At 46.3% G+C, this 23,871-nt stretch overlaps 1 long non-coding RNA gene across 1 annotated transcript; it reads right to left on the bottom strand.

The window, feature by feature from the left end:
* Positions 1-361: 361 nt before the first annotated feature.
* LOC125111516 (uncharacterized) lies at positions 362-23,163 on the bottom strand. Its single transcript, XR_007130874.1, has 4 exons — positions 22,103-23,163; positions 21,541-21,750; positions 15,829-16,103; positions 362-4,361 (listed from the first exon to the last, which is right to left on the bottom strand). It is a non-coding gene; the product is annotated as an uncharacterized LOC125111516 (long non-coding RNA).
* Between the last annotated feature and the right edge of the window lie 708 nt (positions 23,164-23,871).

Raw genomic sequence — 23,871 nt, 5'->3', positions numbered from 1 at the left:
GTGCTTTTTCTTTTTCTTTTGGTCTGGTAAGATTATTAAAATCCCTAGGAAGGTAAAAATAGTATTCGGTAAAATCACTGAAATCCTAGGAAGGTGTCAAAACTGGCACCCCAGGAAGGTGTGGAATTCAGGATAAGAAACAAAATAAAATCCTACCATATTAGCACTCTTATAACTGGTTTTGATGTAAGGGTATTAAATAGCTTTGGAATCAGGATATTTTGCATATATTTTATACCTTGAGGTTTTGGAGGGATCTGCTGTATTAAATTTGTGAATTAAGCTAAGTGTTCAGAGGTGTTTCTGTAAGTATGCAATCCATGTTAAATGTTTGTGAAAATCCAATGTGCTAAATTCATGACATTTTTAAGAAAAGAATTTATTTGTAGATCAGTTTTGGGTTTGCGGCAAAACTGTGGGAAGTGAGAGAATTCCCATTTACGCCCTGTGCCCCAACCACACACAAGCCTCACACTATCAACATTCCCCCCGCCAGAGTGGTAGGTACGTGAACTACAATCTGTGAGCTTGCCCTGATGCAGCATCATCAGCCAAAGTCCCTCGTTCACATTAGGGTTCGCTCTGGATGGTGTGCGTTCCAGGGGTTCGGACAAATACATAATGACATGAACCCACCACTGTGGCATCCTACAGAGGACTTTCACTGCCCTTAGAAGCCTCTGTGCTCAGTCTATTCATCCTTCCGCATGACACCCGCCCCCCCCCTCCGAGGCTCTGGCCACCACTGTTCCTTCCTCTGTCTCCATAGTTTTGTCTTTTCCAGATTTTCATACAGTTGGAATCATACAGCATGTAGACTTTATAATCTGGCTTTTTTTTCCCCACTTAGCAACATGCATTTAAGCTTCCTCCATGTCTTTCCATGGCTTGGTAGCTCTTTTTTTTTTTTTTTTTTTTTCTTCTTCTTCCCTTTTAGTTCTAAATAATATTCCATTTTCTGGCTGTATCAGTTTGTCCATTCACCAGCTGAAGGACTCCCTGGTTGCTCCCAAGTTTTGGTGATTATGAAAAAGCTGCTCTAGATATTTGTGTGCAGGTTTTTGTGTGGGCGAGTTTCAGCGCGTTTAGGTAAAGACCGTGGATGGCGACGGCTGGATCGGACGGTAAGACTGTGTTTAGCTCTGGGAGAAATGTTGGCTGCACCATTTTTTTACATTCCCACCAACGATGAATGAGCGTTCCTGTTGCTCCGCATCCTCCCAGCATCAGTGCTGTCCGTGCTCTGGGTTTTGGTCCGTCCGACAGGTGTGTGGTGGTACATTGTTGTTTACAATGAATGTTTACTTCAGTAGCTATGAGCAATGTGTGCATATTTAAAAGAATGCTGATAAACTCTCTTCATAATTTTAAACTATAATTTCATAAGATTAGTGGACATTAAATGGGCATTAAACTAGATATAAATCATGGTCAACATTTCTCTCCACGCCCAGAAGTCCTTCGGACTGGAAATAGCCATTGGTGGCTTGGATTTGCACCAAGCAGTGAAGGCCTGGGCCAGGGGTGGGGAGAAAGGGCCAAATTGCTCTCTTTGATAGATAGGAGGGCTTGGGGGAAGGGGGGGGCGTGTCAAGGACAGAGGGAGTCGGTCAAGATTGGAGAGAGGGGGACAAAGAACTATGGCAGGAACCAAAGCCCAGCATGATGGAAATGGCTAAGGAGAAATTTAAGAATGGGCAGTTTAACATTTGATGTCATTAGCATCGTTGTGATGTGGGCCTTCTCCCCTCCACAGGGCGGCTATGCTGTGTGAGGGAGCATTTTTTTGTGGATCTCCAGGAAAAGTGACTGAGCTTCACGCCTGTGTCCATGAGGCAGATAGAAGGAACAGCTATGGGCAAGGAGAGGTGAGGGAGACTGGGTTAATTAATGGGGCCCCTTCCCCAAGGCCTTTGTAGAGATTCTTTGGCAGGGAATGGGGGAGTGGGGACGGGGAGGGGGGGTTACATCTGATGTGTGAAGCACCATTGCTGTTGGAGCTGGCCTTTGCCAGTTTGCAAACTGACTGTTAAATCTCCAGGAATTTTTGTGAGTTGCGAGTCAAACTATTGGTAGATTGAAACCTGCCACGGAGGGAGGTATTTACACCACGGAAATTGGTACAGATATTACATGTCAGCAACTTGCCCAGTTCGGCCCACAGCTGCTTGTTGAACATTTACCCAGGAGGCCATTCCTGGTCTGGCTCCAGGCCTCTCTGCAGACTCTGCTCAGGGGACTTCCTGCTTTTCACAAACCAGAAAGAGCCCCAGGGCTCACAATGCCTGTCTCCTGACCTTTGACAAATGCTGTCCCTCTCCCCTGGCGCCTCTTCCTTTTTCAAGATGCAATGCCAATGTCACCTCCTGGGGAAAGACTCCACTCCTGGGCTGCTGCCAGTATACATGGGAACTTGAATCCATGAGCAAGAGGGGTCTCAACCCAGGGGGTCCTCCTGTCCCATTTCTCCCGAGATGGGCCTGTGGACTCACTTATTTTGCATCAGGGAGCCCAGCATGGGGCTGAGCCCTCTGACCTTTGGCCGAATGATCTCCCTGGGTAGCTTTAGTCTTTAAAGGCAGTCACAGTGGGACCGAGTAGGAGATGCTTTCTTTGAAATTAGAGGGGAAATTCTCCAGAGCTCCCTCGAGGAGGCGAGGTGAAGAGCCAGGCCTGCTGACGCTGCAGAGGGAAGGACAGAGAAGATGCCTCCTGAGTGCGAGGGCCTGGAGCTGCATGGCAGGAGCTCTGGCCCAGTCAGGGTGGGCGGAACCGATCTCGCAGCGTGAACTGGTCCCCAGGCCGCCGGGATGGCTCCCAGCTGTCAACACACCGGCCAGGCCTGGCTGCCTGCTGCCCGCGCTGCTGCTCCCAGCCAGGCCACTTTCCGACCCTGCAGACTTGTCAGTAGGACTGGAAATGGTGACTTTAAATGAAAATTTAAACTGCGAGGAAATTGTTCGGGGCAGCAGGGAGAAGTGCTGCCCTTAGCGCTTTTACAGGGGGCTCTGGTCCCCAGAGAGGACCCTGTCTCAGGATGTTCACAACGCACTCCTGCCCCATATCCACCAATTCTTTTGGGTGGGAGGGAGTGGTAGAAAATGAACCCAGAAGCAGGAAGATGCCAGCCAAGCTGTCCTGAGGAGCCTGCCGGAAACGGGGACAGAGCAGGCCCCCTTGATGGTCCTACACCCCCTCTGGTTGGAGATGTAGGTCACCAAGGACAGTGATGAGGGGGAAGGGCAGGCGGGAGGGCCAGGGGAGGCTGGCAGAGAATGTTCCCAAAGCGCTCTTACTCTCCAGGCAGCGCCCCATCCCAAGGGCTATTTACTTTCGAATCCCAAATTTCATTTAAAAATCCTTAATGATGACGATGATAAAACACACAAGCCAGTCTTCCTGGTGGTGGTAGGACGCTGTCCCCATGCGCAGCAGGAAATGGCTTCAGATAAAGTGGCAGGCTGGGAACCAAGACAGGTTAGCCACCCCTCACCCGGGTTGGTGCCTGTCCCCACCCTGAGCTTTCCAGACGGGATGTGCCCTTGGCTGCCTTACCTCTCTGGTTTTAGATTTTCCTAATTGGCCGAGATTTCCTTTCCTGGAAAGCCAAGTGTCTGTTTTTCCTGCACCTCTGGTGCCCAAGCAAGCCTGCCATTCCAGAATCTCGGCTGTTTTCCCAGGAACCACTCCATGGTGGTTGAGTTGGTCGCTTGGCAGAAAGGCTTTTGCGCAAAGAACCCATCTCTGTGCCAGGTGTGCCTGCCAGGGGAGACCTGGGAACTGAAATTCCTTAGCGGGTTTGCTCTGAAGTTTGCATGCAATCGAAGGGCTTTACAGGATCAGGTCCAGCCCTGGTTATTCTTGTCACCTGGCCTGAGAAACTCAAGCATTGTGTTTCCGTTTGTCTCCTTTCCTCCTTTGCTTATGACCGAAGGAGGTGCTAAAATAGGTCACAGTCTTGTCACCTCCACCAAAATGAGGATGGCATTGCCTTTATGATGTGTGGCTACCACGTCATCCACGGTGCCTCTTGACACAGGGTCACATCGCTTCCGGGTAGGTCCCGAGGGCCAGCTGTTGCGTTAAGCAATGTAGGCATCACCTCCCATAATCATCTCCTCGATCTTAGGAGGAAGGGCAGTGCTGTTATTACCACCGATTTCCAGGTGAGCCAAGTATGGAGAAGGTCACGAAGCGGGTCGTATAGCTCACAAGTTGTAGAGTCAGGATTTGAACTCAAATCTTTCAGACTTGAGGGTGCAATAGTGCCTTCCAGTTCAGTCCGATTCGAAAGTGCAAGTCTTTGGACAATCGACCGACTTTGCAGTATCAGGAAAATGCCATCCCTAGAAGATTTCTATCTGTAGATGGTCAAAAGGGGAAATTGGGTGCAAAGTTTACCAGCTACGGACAGACACTGAACACCTTCCTTGTTTTCTCTCTACAATCTGGGGTTCCTATCTCCACTTCCCTGGGAAGTATTACGTTCTAGCATCTGACATCCATGTTACTGTAGGTGAAACAGTAAAATATCAGCAATGTCAGGTGATTCAATTCAACAACAGCCATTGCAGCTAGAAAAGGCTTCACTATCTTTACTATTCCACCCACCCCATTCCCCAAACAATAATGTCTCACGTCCAAATTTTACCCTCACTTCAAGTTCAGCTTAAATAACGCCACCTCCTCCAGGAAGTCTTTGCTGAATTCCCACGGGGCAATCATCTTTCCTAAAGCACCTTGCTTGCATCTCTTGTCACTATTTTCCAGGTATTATGGTTATTTTTCTATATGTATAGATGCTTTTTTTTTTTTTTCCTGGTGAGAAGCCAGGTCAAATTTATCCCTGTCTGGGAGTTCCCATTGTGGCGCAGTGGTTAACGAATCCGACTAGGAACCATGCAGCTGCGGGTTCGATCCCTGCCCTTGCTCAGTGGGTTAACGATCCGGCGTTGCCGTGAGCTGTGGTGTAGGTCGCAGACGCGGCTTGGATCTCGTGTTGCTGAGGCTCTGGTGTAGACCGGAGGCTACAGCTCCGATTAGACTCCTAGCCTGGGAGCTCCATATGCTGCGGGAGCGGCCCTAGAAAAGGTAAAAAGACAAAAAAAAATTATCCCTATCTGACTGGCTCTTGGCATAATTAGCTGGCACATCATAAGTGCCTGTTAAAAGTTGGTTGAGGAGTTCTCTGGTGGCCTAGCCAATTAAGGATCCAGCATTGTCACTGCTGTGGCACAGGTTCAGTCCCCAGCCTGGGAACTTCTGCATGCCCAGGGTATGGCCAAAAAGAAAACAAAAGTTTGTTGAGCTCAGCTATGTGACTTTCTGGTCCTTGTAGGGAGAGTGTCTATCCCAGGGCTCCATACTATAACTTGCAGAGGCATCTGAGGTGGGTGAAGAACTCCCTTCAGCATCCCCCAACCCTTACAACCTGCCCTCCATGCCCCCCCCCCCCCGCCCCCGCATTCTCCTGGGAAGAAGATCTTGAAGATACCCCTCTGGCCCTGCTGCTAATTCAAAACCTCGGGAACTTCCCTGGGTATAATTGGAACTGGGTTCCCTGAACGTGGAGGGGAGGGAGAGACAGGAAAGCAGCAGATATTAAATTGGTAGCTGGCAGGTTTCATAAGCAAGGGACCTTACACATAAGCCTGTCCTGTCCTAGGCAGGTGCAAGATGAGCAGGTCTTGGTGCCCCCCACCCCGCCCCGTCAGAATCTGAAAGGTTTATATAGAGGCTGTGACTGGGTACAAACACATACACCTTCCAGAGGGTCTACAGAGCAGCTCATGATTTCAAGGCTGGGTCCTTGGGCAGCTTCTAGTGGGGAGAGGCAAGCAGAATGCACCTTACGTGGGCCAGGAGGAGGGGAGGAGCCTTTGATTACCACGCCCTCCCAGTGACCTCCTCCAACACCTGCTTGAGTAGAGGGGGGCCCAGGATCGCCGTCTGGGTCAGAATGAACGCAAAGACCAGCTGAGAATGGCACCCAGGGGTGCCAGACCAAGGCCCTCCTGATGTCTTTCTCCCGCATCTGGCTGGATGGGCAGAGCCAGGAGCCATGGTTTCCGTTACGGTTTGTGCACAGTCTGGGGATGTGGTCTGTGGGCCAGGGAGTCAGGAGACAGGTGGCTCTGCTCTCCCCTCCAGTGATTATGTTCTGGAAAGGATCCCCTGGCAGCAGAGGCCTGGTTAAAGTGGAAGGGATCAGTGAGTTTGTATTCCCTTCAGAGAGGTGAAATCCGCACACACCAAATCTGCTCTGTCTCTGGAAGCTGTTGGCCGTGGAAGACAGCGGACCCTTGAGTAGCTCATCCTCAACTCATCAGAGCTGCGGGTTCCACGTCAGATCTCCTGGTTTCCCCTCCCTCGCCTTCTGAAAGCGTGGCTGAAAATGGAGGAGGCAGTGTTTTAAATGTCTCACCATCTCCATTTCTTTGTGGGGAGCCTCCCAGGGCTGACTGGGGAGCCAGGCCAGTGCCACCGGCGGGGACATGAGGTGGCGAGGGACAAGAACACAGGCAGTCTGCCTCCTGGGCCTCCCACGTGCCAGCTGCATGGCTTTGAGCAGCAGGCTCTCCCCATTATCACGCATCCCACTTTCACTACCAGGAATACACTCCTCCTCTCTCCCAAACTTGCCCAGAGGATAAATTAATATGTGGCAGGTGGAGGTGGTACTTTGAAAACGATTTTGGGCACAGCTTCCAATCTCAAACACATACACGATACTTTGAAAGAACATGGAGAGCTGGACAAATGTAAGGGATCGATACTGTCCATTCATTCCTTGCCTCATTCACTGAATGCCCAGGAAAGGTCAGGTGATGTGAGTGGTGCTTGGGGCACAAACGTGACAGTTCCTTAGAAAATGCAAACAAACAAAACAAACAAAAAAACCAAAAAAAACAAAAACAAAAAAAACCCCCAAAAAGGAGTTCCCATCATGCCGCAGTGGTTAATGAATCCGATTAGGAACCATGAGGTTGAGGGTTCAATCCCTAGCCTTACTCAGTGGGTTAAGGATCCGGTGTTGCCATGAGCTGTGGTGTATTTTTTTTTATTTTCTCAACTTTTTTTTTTCCATTTTTTTTATTACTCAAATGAATTTATCACATCTGTAGTTGTATAATGATCATAACAATCTGATTTCACAGGATTTCCATCCCACAGCCCAGGCACATCCCCCCACCCCCCCAAACTGTCTCCTCTGGAGACCATAAGGTTTTTTTTTTAAATTTTTTTTATTTTCCCACTGTACAGCAAGGGGGTCAGGTTATCCTTACATGTATACATTACAATTACGTTTTTCCCCCAGCCTTTCTTCTGTTGCAACATGAGTATCTAGACAAAGTTCTCAATGCTATTCAGCAGGATCTCCTTGTAAGTCTATTCTAAGTTGTGTCTGATAAGCCCAAGCTCCCAATCCCTCCCACTCCCTCCCCCTCCCATCAGGCAGCCACAAGTCTCTTCTCCAAGTCCATGATTTTCTTTTCTAAGGAGGTGTTCATTTGTGCTGGATATTAGATTCCAGTTATAAGTGATATCATATGGTATTTGTCTTTGTCTTTCTGGCTCATTTCACTCAGTATGAGATTCTCTAGCTCCATCCATGTTGCTGCAAATTATGTCATTCTTTTTGATGGCTGAGTAGTATTCCATTGTGTATATATACCACATCTTCCAAATCCAATCCTCTGTCGATGGACATTTGGGTTGTTTCCATGTCTTGGCTATTGTGAATAGTGCTGCAATGAACATGCGGGTGCACGTGTCTCTTTTAAGTAGAGTTTTGTCCGGATAGATGCCCAAGAGTGGGATTGCGGGGTCATATGGAAGTTCTATGTATAGATTTCTAAGGTATCTCCAAACTGTTCTCCATAGTGGCTGTATCAGTTTACATTCCCACCAACAGTGTAGGAGGGTTCCCTTTTCTCCACACCCCCGCCAGCACTTGTTATTTGTGGATTTATTAATGATGGCCATTCTGACTGGTGTGAGGTGATATCTCATGGTAGTTTTGATTTGCATTTCTCTTATAACCAGCGATGTTGAGCATTTTTTCATGTGTTTGTTAGCCATCTGTATATCTTCTTTGGAGAAATGTCTATTCAGGTCTCGTGAGCTGTGGTGTAGACTGCAGACGCAGCTTGGATCCTGTGTTGCTGTGGCTCTGGCGTAGGTTGGCTGATTGGACCCCAAGCCTGGGAACCTCCATATGCCTCGGGAGTGGTCCTAGAAAATACAAACAAACAAACAAACAAAAAACCCCACAAATGTGATAGTTCCTAATCCTCAAGGAAGCCAGAGCAGTGTGGGAGACAGACAGATGGACAGACACACAAATAACCAACACTAGACAAAGACACAGGGATATAGGTGATTGAAAGGGACTGGGTGTTGAGGAGCCAGTAAAGTGAAAACTCCTTGCAGAAGGAGGCTCAGCAGACTCCTGAGAGGCAGGAGTCTACTGGGGAAAATGGTTAGGGTGGGAAGGAAGAGCATTCCAAGCTGTGGCCAGCACAACGAAGGCTCTGCACCAAGGGGATGTTTGGGGACCTTCAACTGTTGTACGTGGTGGAAGGGGAGGGGCAGGGCCAGGGGCTATGAGACTGGGCAGGCTGGTGGGCATGATGAACCATGCATGGGGCCACTGTGTGCTCTGGAAATCAGAGGACGTCACTGAAGGTTCTGAGCTGGGGAGTGGCAGGTGGTGGTGAAGGGCGTTGCAGAGACGGGGCTGCAGTGTACCCTGCTGCCTGGAGGACCGAGCCCAGAGCCTGGGGAGGAGCCAGCTCCATCACCACGGAAGCAAGACAGGGAGAGGTCCACCTGGAGGTAGCAGAGGAAAGGGGCATGTGTGGTCAGAAGCAGAGAGATTTAAGGAGCACTAAGGAAGCCAACGTAGAGACCTCGTAAGTAATTGGGCGAATGGAGCTCGGGGAGGGAGAGGCTGGGATGACCACGGCACGAGGGCGGTGGTGAGGACCCCGTGTGGCTTTCCAAATTGTGGCCACACCCACAATATGTGGAAATTCCTGGGCCAGGGATCAAACCCCCACGGCAGCAGTGACCCAAGCCACTGAAGTGACAACACGGGATCCTTAACCTGCTGAGCCACCAAGGAGCTTCTGAAATGAAAGCAGATGAAGAGTTCTGTTTTGAGTAACTTGAGCTTTTTTCAAGTGGGAAATGGCTTTTCCCTCCTTTACCACAACCATTTGTTTCATTGCAAGTTGCTTTGTTGCAAAAAAAAAAAAAAAAAATGCAGGGCATAAGGAAAAAAGTATATTTAAATGCATACAATTTTCTCTCCATTCTGCTTATCAGAGATAGTCAATGAGCATATCACTGAATGTTCTTCCAAATCTTTTTCCTGTGATATGATTTGTAAAGATAAATGTAGAATTGAATACTGTTTTAAAAACGTTTGATGCTCAGCTGCACCCCAGATCAATACAATCAGAATCACTGTGGATTGGGGACCGGGTATCAGTGTTTTTTTAAGGCTTCCTGATGAGTCTAACGTGCAGCTGATGTTGAGAATCTTCGAGACAGATGGTATGAGAGAGCAGTGTGCAGGCAGCCTCCTGTTGATTCCATGCCATTCCTGAAGGCTCCGGAAAGAACCCCAAATCTACGTAATAACAAGAGTCAGTGACTATAAGGCATTTTAGACTTTCACCTGATGCAATTAGACCAAGCTACGAGTGGAAGAACTGAGGAAAATCTGTATTTTGATTTTTAAAAATTGTATGTTTTTTAAATGGTTGCAAGAGTGGCATATGGAAGTTCTCAGGCCGGGGACTGAATCTGAGCCACGGCTGCGACCTACGCCGTGGCGGCGGCAACACTGGATCCTTTAACCCCTTGCGCTGGGCCAGGGATTAAACCTGCATCCTGGCGCTGCAGAAATGCCACTGATCCCATTGAGCCACAGTGGGAACTCCAAGTCAGTATTTTTACAGCTTCTCATCAAACCCAATGGATGCTCTGCCCCGGTAGGGAGCATCTTCAGTGGTCACACAGACACATTAACACCTCAAGATGCCACCTCTGGAGCTGGTCAGTGGTCCTGAGCACCTCGTTAATTACGGAGCAAAGTTAACTTCAGGAACTAACAAGAGAAGGGATTCTAAACTCTTGGAACAGGCCTTCACCTTCTCAGAGAAAGAAAAGAAGGTGCAGAGAGAAGAGTGCCTCCAATTCACATTAGAGCTTCGAGTCCAAGAATTGTAAACATGGAGAGGCTGCCAAATCTCAGTCTAAATATATTCCAGTGATCTCATGTTTTCATATGCAGTGGAATAAAAAGAGGCATTTTTATTCATCTTGGATGACAGCATCTTGAGCTTTTATGGGAGCGTCCTACAGGGATTAGTTTAAGCAAGAGGGGCAGTCGGTATTTCAACCATTTAGAGTCACCGCAACAGACACATTAAAGCACAGTGAACGATAAGGCTCTGTCTTCATGCAACATGGGTCCTCAAATGTCTTCCTGCATATCAGCAGCAGACCCCCCCACCCCATGGGGGAAAGTCTCCAATCAAAGATCCTCTGAGGAGAGCCAAGAGAGGCTTTGGAGGGAGCAGCACATATTTGGAGGTGATTTACATTTCGGTTTTGGCCCCTGCATCCGCACGGGCTTCATCTGTTGCTCGTTTTCTCTTTGGCCAGTGAGACCACATCCAATGTCCCACAGGACAAGGCTGGAAATTTTTCTGAAAGCCCTTTTAGGTGAAGCCTGAGGGCAGATGAAACCTCACTCCTTTTATGGCCACATCTCGCAGTGAGAAAGAGAGAGACTGTGTCTCTTCCCCTCAAGTCCATGGAGCCTGTAGGTTCCTCAGCACCCACTGGACTGAACAGGCTTGATCCTCAAACCAGGGCCCCTTCCAGGGACCCCTGGGGTGGCAGGACCCTCCAGCACCCCCTCAACCCCCACCCCCGCCCTGCCTTCACCTGCCCCTCCCCCTGGAGTCTTCGCCCCTGCCCCACTGGAGCATAAATCAAGCAGCAGGGTAGCTAGGAAATATGACGAATACCTTGGCTGGCTCCTGCTTGAAAAGCCAAGCGGGGAGGAGAGGGAATCTAAAGTAACCAGGCTTGGCTGCAAGCGGGGCCAGAATTTAGTGTTCCTGGAGCTGCCCCAGCTGAGTGGACGGGAGCTGCCAGGGGCATCTTCCCTGGCGACCGCCCCAGCGCTGTGCTTGGAGGACAGTGCTTTGGTGTCTGTCATCGAGGACATTATCCAGAAACTCTTGGGCACTTCTGAGCCCTCACTGTGAGCGTGGAGACAGGGGCCTTGGGAGAACTTTGCCTCAGCTGGAAGGGCGCTGGTGATGGCCCCAGGTTTGGACTAAGCCATTTGCCCCGGGAGCTCTCCCATCAGTGGTGTGTGTGATGCTCGTCCTGTGCACGTCGGGGCTGGTGAGGCAAGAGAGCCCATCCAGCCCTTCTGAGGACACAGGTCAAGGGCGCCTCCAGCACTCAGGACTGGGAGGCTGCTCAGGGCTGGAGTTGTTCATTTCCTGTTTCCTTGTGTCATTGGTTTAATTAGCTCCCCATGTCTCTCGTCCCTGCAGGTCATTTTCAGTGGGTTGGGACCTTGCTGGAGTGACCCTAGAAGAGCCTGTGGCTGCCCAGTAGGTAAAGCTGGGTGGTCCTAGGCTTCACCCTCCTGCCTTCTGTCTGCAGAGCTGTTCCCTTGCAGGCAGCTCCCGAGGGTACAAGCTCTTTGGTCAGGTGCCACAGAGTCACAGCTGCACATGACATGGTTCAGTCTTCGGGGAGCTTCAGTCCAGAGGTTGTTTTTGCTTTGTTTTGTTCTTGAAGAGATTATTCCACTGGCCACAGACAAGAGATTCGAGGCACTTGGACATAGGGGCAAGTCCCCAGTAACACTTCTGAGAAGAGCCCTGGCTGGATCTGGTCTCAGTTGTGACAGGCTCTGAGCACATGTGTATGAGGAGGGCTGCCTCCCTCAAACTGCTAATAACGTTAAAATATTTAATCTTCTCGCCAAAACTCAACACTGGAAAGTCTTTTTTTTTTTTGTCAGATCCTTTTCCCATACAGGTTATCACGGGATATTGAATAGAGTTCCCTGTGCTATATAGGATTTTTTTGTTGTTGTTATTGTGCCCACGGCATGTGGAGGTTCCCAGGCCAGGGAACGAATCCACCCCCAGCTGTGACCTGAGCCACCACAGTGACAATGCCAGATCCTTAACCTGCTGCAAACACAAGAGAACTGCTATACAGCATTTTTAATCGCAGTTTTTTCGTTTGTTTTTTAAGGGAAGAGGCACTGTGAGCTCATCCCCTCGCAAGAGGATCGAACATTATCGCCAATGCTCTGCTCTGTTCCCCCAGAGTCCCTTCCCCTGACCGCAGTGTCAATCCGCTGAGCTGGCTGGTAGAGCAATTAGCTTTCCCCGGGGTGGGGGCGGATCATCAAGTTTGGTTTCCTGTCACCAAAGTCGCACTAATGCAAGTCCATTTTTCATTAGGAGAAAATAAGACTAATAAGTGACATCAATTGATAAATGTTCTTTGAGAGCAAGTTATTTCCACTTAAAGTGAAGCACATGACAGCTGGTGACTTTAATGGAAAGTAAAATTTGCTGGGCTGAATTACTATCAAACCACTTGAGAATTTCTGTTTTTAATTTTCCTTTTTGGAGCAAGGCAGTGCTTTGGAGTCCAGAGGAGCAGATGAGGGATGGAAAGAAAGGTCTAGTGCTGTCTCTAAATGTGGCCTTAAAGGACCCTGCACTGCCCTCAGCAAAAGCACCGTCTAATATCGAGGGACCTCCATTTCCTTTCCCTTTTAGCTGATGCTCATGTAAGAGGCTGGTTAGAAAACAAACCTCTCTGTGCTACCATTCATTTGGGCTCTGTACCCAAACCAGTTGTATGCATACTGACAACTTTCAACCATTTCTCCACTTAATAGAAAATACCTGGCACAAAAGAACCCAGTGGTGTTCTCTATGGATTGAATGTGTCCTCCCCAAACCCATATTTTGAAACCCTAGCTACTAATATGATGGTAGCTGGAGGAGCAGTTTTCGGCAGATAATTAGGTTTAGATTAGGTGATGTGGATGGGGCTCCTGGGATGGAATTAGGGCCCTTTTAAGAAGGGGAAGAAATCAGAGCTCACCTCTCTCCACGTCTGAACACACAGGAAGCTGCCTGTCTGTGAGTTAGGAGGAGAGTTCTCCTCCTAACAAAATCTGCTGTTACCTGGATCTGGGACCTCTCAGCATCAAGAACTGTGAGAAGTAAATGACTGCTGTTTAAGCCAGCCAATGCATGGTATTTTGTTACAGTAGCACACAGATATTAGATATTCAAGTATGCCAATAGGCACTCTGTTACTATGAGCTCCAGGATGTCAGCTGTCTGTACACCTGAGCTACATCAGACATAAAAGAACCATGTAGAGACTTCCTGCTGTGGCTCAGCAGGTTACAAACCCGACTAGGATCCATGAGGATGCAGGTTCAATCCCTGGCCTTGCTCAGTGCGTTAAAGATCTGCCATTGTCGTGAGCGGTGGTGTAGGCTGCAGATGTGACTTGAATCCCATGTGGCTGTGGCTATGGCTGGCAGCTGCAGCCCCAATTCGACCCCTAGCCTGGAAACTTCCATATGCTGTGGGAAGTTTCCTTTTTGTCTAAAAAGACAAAAAACAAGACAAAACAAAAAAAGAAGAATCATGTGAGACCAGTCTCTGTGTAGTCATGTATGTTTCAAGACAATATAAATGTAGTTCCTCTTTCCCTCCAGAATCTTCTAGCACTTTAATTTTTTTTCTGTATACTAGAGCTCACTTTATTTACTTTTGTTTTATGATTTTTATTTTTTCCATTATAGATGATTTACAGTGTTCTGTCAAATTCTACTGTACAGCAAAGTGACCCCGTCTTTTTCTCACATTATCCTCTATCATGTTCCATCACAACTGACTGGATATTTTAGCACTTTTAGAATTGAAAACACATTAGTTGTCTGTGTGGGCAATATAGCGAGCACCTCCAGACATTGGGGACATGGCCAGACATTGTCTGACATTGAAGGAAGTTGCTAATAGGACACAATGTAATTGAGATTAACCATCTGCAGATGCAACCTATCTTGGAGGAGATTTTGCAAATTTAAATTTATTGCTGAGGATTTCGTGGTTTGCTACATTAAGATCAGATAAACAAAAATTTACTGGAAGCTTACATTACATAAAGTAATGACAAAGTAAATTGTAATAAGTTCACATTATTTGAACAGAATCAAATGGTAGATACGAATGATCCTGTACCCAGCCTAGAAGAAGAGGGCCGAATAGTAAGAATCACAGTAGTATTTACCCAGGGGTGTCAGGAGAATGGTAGAGAAGGCGTTCCAGAAGGCTCTTCCAGAATCTGAGCCACATACTCCTCAACACTCTTTCCCTGATTCGTGCTTAACAAGCAATTTTCACATAGTCTGACATTCTGTTAGGTGCATGTACATTAAGGATTTCTGTGTCTTCTTGGAGTATTGACCCTTTGATCATTATATCACACCCTTGTTTATCCTTGATAAATTTCTTGCTTTGAAGTCTGCTCTGATTGAAATTAATACAGCCATTCTTTCTTTCGATTACTGCTAGCATGGTATATTTTTCTTCATCCATTTATTTATCTATACGTGTCTTTATATTTAAAGTAGGTTTCATGTAGACCACATGGTGTGTCCTTTTTATCTACTCTGATGATCCATCATCTCTCTCTCTCTCTCTCTTTTTTTACTTTTAACAGCTGCACCCACAGCATATGGAAGTTCCCAGGCTAGGGGTTGAATTGGAGCTGCAGCTGCCAGCCTACGCCACAGCCACAGCAATGTAGGACCTGAGCTGTGTCTGTGACCTACACCACTGCTCACGGGCAATGCCGGATCCTTAATCCACTGAGTGAGGCCAGGGATCAAACCTGCATCCTCATGGATACCAGTCAGGTTCATTACTGCTGAGCCACAGTGGGAACGCCCATGATGATCAGCCTCATCAGTAGCTACCTTATTTGCTACTGTTTTCTTTGTTGCCGGTGGTTTTTGGTGCTGTTTTTGTCTTCTGTGCTTATTCTGCCTTTTGCGATTTTAATTGAGAATTTTATATAATTCCATTTTCTACTTTTTAAAGGTATCAGTTATACTTTTTTTTTTTTGTCTTTTTGCTATTTCTTTGGGCCGCTCCCGCGGCATATGGAGGTTCCCAGGCTAGGGGTCCAATCGGAGCTGTAGCCGCCAGCCTACGCCAGAGCCACAGCAACTCGGGATCCGAGCCGCGTCTGCAACCTACACCACAGCTCACGGCAACGCCGGATCGTTAACCCACTGAGCAAGGGCAGGGACCGAACCTGAAACCTCATGGTTCCTAGTTGGATTCGTTAACCATTGCGCCACGACGGGAACTCCATCAGTTATACTTCTTCCTCTTTTTTTTAAGTGGTTCCCCTAAAGTTAGGATATACATTTATAACTAATGCAAGTTTACTTTCAAATAACACTATACCATTTCTCAGGTTGTGTGTGTACCTCATAATAACAAAATAATCCTAATTTAAAAAAAAAATCCTATTTACTCCATCCTGTCCCTTGTATCACTACTGGCATTCATTTCACTTATTATATCAGCATACACATGCACATAAGTATATGTGTGTATATATACAGATAGATACATAAGATATATATGATACATAAGCATACATAATCTGTTAGTATTATTTTGAATAAACTTACGTTAGATCATCTAAGAATAAGAAAAATAAAAGTTTTCATTTTACCTTGACTTTTCCTTCTTTAATGCTCTTCCTTTCTTCATGCAGAGCTGAGTTTCCAACCCATGGTAATTTCCTTCTCTTTATGTAACTTCTTTTAGCTTTTCTTCCAAGGCAGTTCTTTTGGCAACAAATTTCCTCAAATTTTTTTTTTCTCTGAGAAATTCTTTTTCTCTGTTACTTCTCAAGGATAATTTTGCAGAGTACAGACTTCTAGGTTGGTAGCTTTTTCTCTGAAAACTTGTAACATTCACTCCATTCTCTTCTTGCTTGCATGGTTTCTGTGTAGAAGTTGGATTAATTCTTATCTTTGATTCTCTATATAGCAGGTGTTTTTTTTCCCTTTGGTTTCTTTCAGAAATTTTTTCCTTCTCTGATATCAACTGTACAACTCTTTTCTTAGGTCAGTCTCCCAAGGCAATAGAAATAAAAACGAAAATAAACAAATGGGACCTAATCAAACTTACAAGCTTTTGCACAGCAAAGGAAACCATAAAAAAAAAAATGACAACCTATGGCATGGGAGAAAATAGTTTCAAATGGTGCAACTGACAAGGGCTTAATCTCTAAAACATACAAAAAACTTATACAACCCAATAGCAAAAAACAAACAAACAAACAAAACAAAACAAAAACAATTGAAAAATGGGCAGAAGACCCGAATAGACATTTCTCCAAAGCAGATATACAGATGGCCGACAGACACATGAGAAAACGCTCACCATCACTAATTATTAGAGAAATGCAAATCAAAACTACAGTGAAGTACAATGAGGTACCACTGGTCAGAATGGCCATCATTAACAATTCAACAAATAAACAAATGCTGGAGAAGGTGTGGAGAAAAGGGAACCCTCCCACACTGTTGGTGGGAATGTACATTGGTACAACTACTATGGAAAATAGCATGGAGATAACTCAGAAAACTAAATACAGAACTATCATATGACCCATCAATCCTACTACTGGCTATATATTTGGACAAAACTTTCATTGAAAAAGATACATGCACCCCTGTGTTCATTGCAGCACTATTCACAATAGCCAAAACATGGAAACAACCTAAATGCCCATTGATAGATGAATGGATTAAGATGTGGTATATATACACAGTGGAATACTACTCAGCCATAAAAAAGAACAAAATAATGCAATTTGCAGCAACGTGGAAGGAACTAGAGACTCTCATACTAAGTGAAATAAGTCATAAAGAGAAAGACAAATGCCATATGATATCACTTATGTCTGGAATCTAATAAATGACACAAATGAATCTCTCTAGAGAAAAGAAACTCATGCACTTGGAGAACAGATTTGCAGTTGTCAAAGGGGATGGGGAGGGATTGGGATAGACTAGGAGTTTGGGGTTAGTAGATGCAAACTATTGCATTTGGAGTGGATAAGCAATGAGATCAGCTGTAGAGCACAGGGAACTATATCACTTGTGATGGAACATGATGGAAGATTTTATATATATATATGTAACCCTAACCCTAACCCCTAACCCTAACCCTAACCCTAACCCTGTACAGCAGAAATTGGCAGAACATTGTAAATCAACTATAGTAGAAAAAATAAAAATCTTACAAAGAATTTTTTTTTCTTTACCTTTGGTTTTCTGAATTTGAAAATGCTCTCTATGTTTAGCTGTAGATTTTTTGAGGCGTTTATCCTCCTTGGTGTTCTCTGAGTTTCCTGGATCTATAACTTGGTATCTGGCATTAATTGGGGGGTAATTCTCAGTCATTGCTGTTTCCTACGTTTCTTTGGTTCAATTTTCTGTTTTCTCCTTCTGTTTTCTGATTCCTCATAGTTTATACCTTTTGCAGTTGTCCCATAGACCTTGGGTTTTTGTTTTTGTTTTGATCTAGTTTTTGCTTTTCTTTCCCAGCTTTTATTCTCTTTGCTTTTCAGTTTTGGAGACTTCTATTGAAATAGCCTCAAGCACAGAGATTCTTTCCTCAGCTGTATTCAGTCTACTAATAAGCCCATCAAAGGCATTCTTCATTTCCATTACAGTGTTTTTCATCTCTAGCATTTCTTTTTGGGTCTTTCTCAGGATTTCCATCTCTTTGCCTACATTGCCCATCTCTTCTTGCATGCTGTTTACTTTATCCCTTAAGGGCCTTCGCATATTAATCACAGATACATGACTATATGTTCTAAATTACACATACATGCATACAATGCATGGTTTAAATTCTTTAGTTTGACACTCAATAAACGGACTTTATAAGCAAAGATATTTGGAAAGTGGAGAAGTGAAAATACAATTTATCTTCTTCGGAATCCAACCGTAAAAACATAATTAAAACAAGCTAAAATGTTCTGTTGTTTGATCTTTAGTTTCTGTCTGAATCGACTCTCCACGTCATCCTACTTTCTTTTTTTTTTTTTTAAGGCAGTACTTGCAGCATATGGAGTTCCCGGACTGGGGGTCAAATTGGAGCTGCAGCTGCTGGCCTACACCACAGTCATGGCAACACGAGATCTAAGCTGCATCTGTGACCTATGCCGCAACTTGTGGCAACACCATATCCTTAACCCACTGAGTGAGGCCAGGGACTGAACCTGCATCCTCAGAGACAACATTGGGTCTTTAACCCATTTTAATTCTGCTATCCTACTTTCTTCAGTGGTGAGCAAGAAATTCCATTTACTATTTACCTTGTCCTCCAGCTTTTGTTTTCATTCAACATGTCGTTTACTTGTCATGAAAGAAGATACTATTTGGGGCTGATATGCGCTTGCAGTATTTACATTTATTCCCAAGTACACAGATTATAGGTAATGATAAGAGCAAATCACCATTATGAAACAGATTTCTCAAGCATCCTGTAGCAGCAACAAGAAATGCTAAACCTGAAAATCATAGTAACAGCTGTACCAGGCTTACTGTGAGGCTTAGAGCGACAACCTGGGAAAGAAGCATGTGCAAGAAAGCCTCAGGGACATATATAAGAGGTAGATTTCTGGCTGCAGGGCTGGGCAGAAGCATGAGTGTGGGCAAGATCCTTCCACCAAGATTCTATTTCTTCACATATAACAATGTATTTAACACTTCCTACCTCATGGGGCTGACATGAGGATTGCATAACATGACATAATAGCATGGCCTGTCAAGGGAGGATGGACTGAATGGAGTCCAGTGTGAAGGGCCCTTCCAGGAGGAGGTCCAAAGCATCTCAGATTCCCATCACTGACAGCTTGGCTCTAGGACATCAGAGAATAAACACAGAGGGACAAGAAAAGGCTGAATGCAGAGCAATAGTATAAATAAGGAACTATGACATCACACGTCATGGTCAGAATGCAACTACTTCTGACCCTCTTGTTTAAAATCTGCCTGGGTCGAATTCACTTATGGGCGACACTCAAGAGGGCTCACACTTTAAATGCACTTGATCGCTGGTTTGCTAGTGCTTAATGTTTCCCAGAGAAAATGAAAAAGAGCCACTTTCCACAGTGGCGAGTCCTCAGAGAGCATGCTCAGGGCTTGGGAGGCGCTGGTTCCAACTGATCAAGGGAGCAGATTGTCACACAGGTGGCTCATATGTGGTGGATGTTTCCTGGTGCCCAGCCCAGTCCTTCGCATTTTCTGTGCGTTATCTCATTCAACTCCCCAATAACTCTAGGCAGGCGGAATCATTTTATGCTGATTTTATAGATAAGCAAACAGGCTGAGGGAGTTGAGTACGGTTGACAGGAGGAATTGAGTGAAGTAGGCAGCTGATCATCCAAGAGGCTGGGAGTGGACATTGGCAACTTTGTAACACCTTTTTTCTAGAGAAGGTATTGTAGAGCCCGCAAGAGCCAACGTGGCCTGCCCCTGAGCAGTTAATCATCATTCCCAGTTAGTTGTACTGTTGACCAGAGAGCAGGGATTCGGGGTGCCTGGGACAGGGGCCCACGCTTCCTTCAGCATGCTTCTGGCTTTTCTCCCCTGCCCTCCCACTCTAGGACAGGTTTTCATGCTCTCTCTTGGGGCATCACTTCCAGCCTCTTCTCCCAGCTTCCACCCTCGGCTCCTCATCCTGGTAGTGAAATTTCTGACCAGTTTGGCTCCAACGTGCTTTTCCAACTTTTCATCCTGCCGCTTGTCAATGTTCTCTCCCGTCCCAGCCTCAATTGTATGCTTCCATTTCTCGCTTTCAATTCCCCTCCGGCCCTAAATCCTGTCCACACATCAATCTGGTCGCCTCCTTTCAGCCTCCCCAACCTCTTTAGGCCACAACAGGGCACTTCTCCTTCTGATCACACGGAACTTTTCTGGTCTAGCATGGACATGGGACATTTAAGCAACTTGGGATGGTCTGTGCTAGCTCTTCTGTGTTTTGTGTTTGCAGTGAGGTTGCAGAACTCCAGGGACCAGACTCAGCACAGTCCATGTGAGGCCCATAGGGAGGCTCTGGCCTGGCACAGACGTTGAAACAAACAAAAGGATGACATTTGCATGTTGACAGCGCATGAATTTCTTCAGTTAGAAACTGTCCTAAGCAAGAACAGTTAAAACAGGAAGCTGCTGGTTGTTCTTTGAGGCACATAATAAATCACAATATAATTTGCTGAGCTTTCGTGCTATTAGCCCTGGGCGCCAAAATTGCGAATTACAGCTCTGAAGGCCAGGGTCCATCAGGTGGAGGATGGGACCCATGGGAGTCTGAACCCTGGCTTCACCCCTTGCTGGGTGACTTAGGCAAATTCCTTAACCTCTCTGACTTTTCCTGTTGTTACTTGGGAAGAAGTATTCCTTCCTCCCAGGGTTATTATTATAAGGAGTATTGAGATTCTGTGTAGAAAAGGAATTAAGAGTATAACCAAGGCATCGAACTGCTAAGTTGTGAAATACACTGGGAATTGACAGCAGTGTCTGAAGGGACGTGTGGGGAAACGCAGGGGGCTGGACAGGAGACCAGCTGCTTAGCCACCTTTGCCTAGAGTGGGTTTGGGCTCCATGTGCAAGGACTGGGTGACAGGGAGGTAGTCGCCCTCAGACAGGGAAGTATGTCCCTTCCTCCCAGGGACCCTGCCTGACCTCAACTGCTGGGTGACATGCTCTGCTGGTCTCAGGCAGCCGATCGCTCACCAGGCCTCTTGGTTGGTTCTCCTCGGCCCCCATGTTCCCAGCCTGACTGTGCGATGCTGTCCCATCCCTCGGAATCTGGCAGGGAGCAGGCGTTCAGCACATACTGGTTTTTACCGGGCATTTCCAAGTGCATACTTTCCAAGAGTAAAAGAAGACTTCTTCCTAGACCAACTTGCTAACTAGCAAATGGATAATGAAGCTGTTGCAAGGAAGTTGTTGGAAAAAGTCCAAACGGCTGCTTTTCTTAAACTCCTCATAGAGGTGCAGCGGATTTCATTTTTTTGACAGCAACTGCCTAGCTCAGGGCAGATGTAAGAGCAAGTACAAAAGGGAATTTGATCTGAGCAGGCCTTTTGGCTTTGTTTAGCGACTGTTTACTGGATACCATAGTAGCACGCCCTGCCCTGGTGTGGTGAGTTAGATGCCTCATTAGCCGGGAGGGGAGAATGGAAATAATGTGAAAATAAAAGCCTAATTATTTTAGGACACATCAGAACAAAAGCAACGAGGCAAACAAAAGCAACAAAAGCAACGAGGCTCTAACATTTCATGAGAATTCAGCATCGCTGAAGAAGCTGGTGCTCTCAGCAAAGGACAACAGGGCCCAGAGAGAGCCCAGATACTGAACTGACCTGGCCAGGAGGCGGCTGCTGGGTCAGCCTCCCCGCTGACTCAAGAACCAGCAGGGGCCTGAGTCTGGTTCGCCCAAGGAAAGGAACAGAGTGTTCCCTTTGGAGAAGAGCTGCGGGGGTGGAAGGGGCTTCGGACTCTCTGGCCAGGGATCCATCCCTGCCAGTGTGCCCCATCTTTACACCTTTTATGACCTGTAGAAGCTGCATTTCCTACTAAAAAAAAAAAAAAAAAAAAAGGTTTCTCTCACTTATTTTGAGACTGTTAATACCACTTGGCTGTACGTTTAAAAATTAATAAATCAATCTTGCAAGAGATTTCTCTATCAGTTTTTGCAGCTCTGTCATTCCTTACCAGCACACCTAAGTCTTAAAAGGTGGTCTATCTTTTCCCCTTTTACCTTTTTTTTTTGTCTTTTTGTCATTTCTAGGGCCACTTCTGCGGTGGATTTTTTTTTCTATCCCACCTCTTTTTTCTCTCTTCCCTCCCTTTTCTTTCTGTTTCCTTTTTATCTTTCCTTTCCTTCTGCCCTCTTAACAAAAAAAAAAAAAAAGGGATTATTACATGGAAGACGTCCAGAAGCTGGACTCTCTCAGAGTTGGCTTGTTTCAGCAGCACGAGACAATCATTGAAGTCCTAGGTTCTTTCCATCTTTCCCTCTGCTGTTTGAGACCGTTTTGCTTCCGGGCCAGCTTCCGTCTTGGTCATAAAATGGGATCCTTGGTTCTAGGTGTCACATCAGGACACCTAAGCTGGTAAAGAAAGGAGTGGAGAAAAATCGGTGACAAGATTACAGGGAGTGGTGGAGGCTATGCCTTGGAGCACATGACCCTGCTGAAGGCTCTCAAATCCGGAGTGATTTTCTTCCTGCCGCTTCCAAATATTTTGTTGTTGTTAGAGGGATGAAAAGGGGATCATGGATGTTCTGAAAGGACTGCTTTTTGAACAAATACAAGCAGTCCAAACATTGCTATTGCTCCAGTCTTGCAGAGGTCAGCACTGAGCTGCAGGGGGCGATGGGAGCTGGGCCAGAGATCAAATAAGGGTGAAGGCTCCCCAGCCCCCGCCTCTCCACAGCTGCTGGCAACCTTGCCGCTGCCTAGCCCCAGGCCCTGCCTCCTTCCATCCCGAGGCTTCCTCGGGGTTCTGTCTTCTCCTTTTGTGCCCTCCTACCAGCCAGCACATAGGCTCGTGCTCCCCATCCATCATCTGCACTGGGATGAAGCTGCACACACACAGCTTGGCAGGCACTGAGGATGGGCCCTCCAGTCTTCCTTTTCTAACACAGTTTCTATTTCCCATGGTTCTCAAAGTGCGGCCCGAAAACCAGCACCATCAGCATCACCTGGGACCTCGTTAAAAACGGAACATTTTTAGGGCCCACCCCAGACCTGCTTAATCAGGAACTCTGGCGGGGAGGTGGGACCAGCAATCTAAATCTTAACAAGCCCTCCTGGGGATTCTGATATGCTCTGGTGTTTGAAAGCAAATATCCTAAAGCGCCTGGAATGTTTGGAAACCAACCATCTAAAAACTGATTTTTGGAGTTCCCGTTGTGACTCAGCTTAAGAACCTGACTAGTTTCCTTGAGGTTGCGGGTCTGACCCCCGGCCTTGCTCAGTGGGGTTAAGGATCTAGCACGGCTGCAAGCTGCGGTGTTGCTGTGGCTGTGGGATAGGCCTGCAGCTGCAGCTCCCATTTGATCTCTAGCCCAGAAACTTCCATATGCTGTAGATGTAGCCCTAAAAAGAAAAAAAAAAAAAGGAAAAAAGAGAAAAAATAATAGTGGTTTTTAACCTGGCTACACATTCATGTCATCTGAGGGACTCTGGAGAAATTACTAATGCCTGGATCCTACTGTCCCCCCGCCCCCCCACCAGTGCTTATGTAACGGGTCTGGTGTGCGGCCCAGGCTTTCCAATTTTTAAAAGTTCCCTGGATGATTCTGAATGGCAGCCAAGGTTGAGAACCACTGATCTAAATAAATATGGAGACAATTCCATTGTGAATGATTAAGTAGATAGCCCAAAGAGAGATACACAAACAAACTAGAAGTATAAAGAAGAAAGACGATTTGGGATAGACGTTATTGGAGAGATCTCACTCCTACAAGTTAAATTAGGCTGATACGCTCATTAGCTCCACTGGAAACAAGTATTTATGGATGGTTTCTAAACTGCTGTGGGTGTTACATAAGAAGTCCTCACTGCTTCAAAACACACCGCTCACTAGGTTATGAGACACACATCATTTGATATGTTCCCTTTCCCTCTTCTGAGGTTGGACAGAGGGAGTAGGTAAAATAAGCTTGAAATGCAACAGAGAGCAGTGTC

The sequence above is a fragment of the Phacochoerus africanus genome, chromosome 11 (genome assembly GCF_016906955.1).
Source record: "Phacochoerus africanus isolate WHEZ1 chromosome 11, ROS_Pafr_v1, whole genome shotgun sequence".
Lineage (NCBI taxonomy): Eukaryota > Metazoa > Chordata > Mammalia > Artiodactyla > Suidae > Phacochoerus > Phacochoerus africanus.
This window is presented reverse-complemented; position numbering and strand designations above follow the sequence as displayed.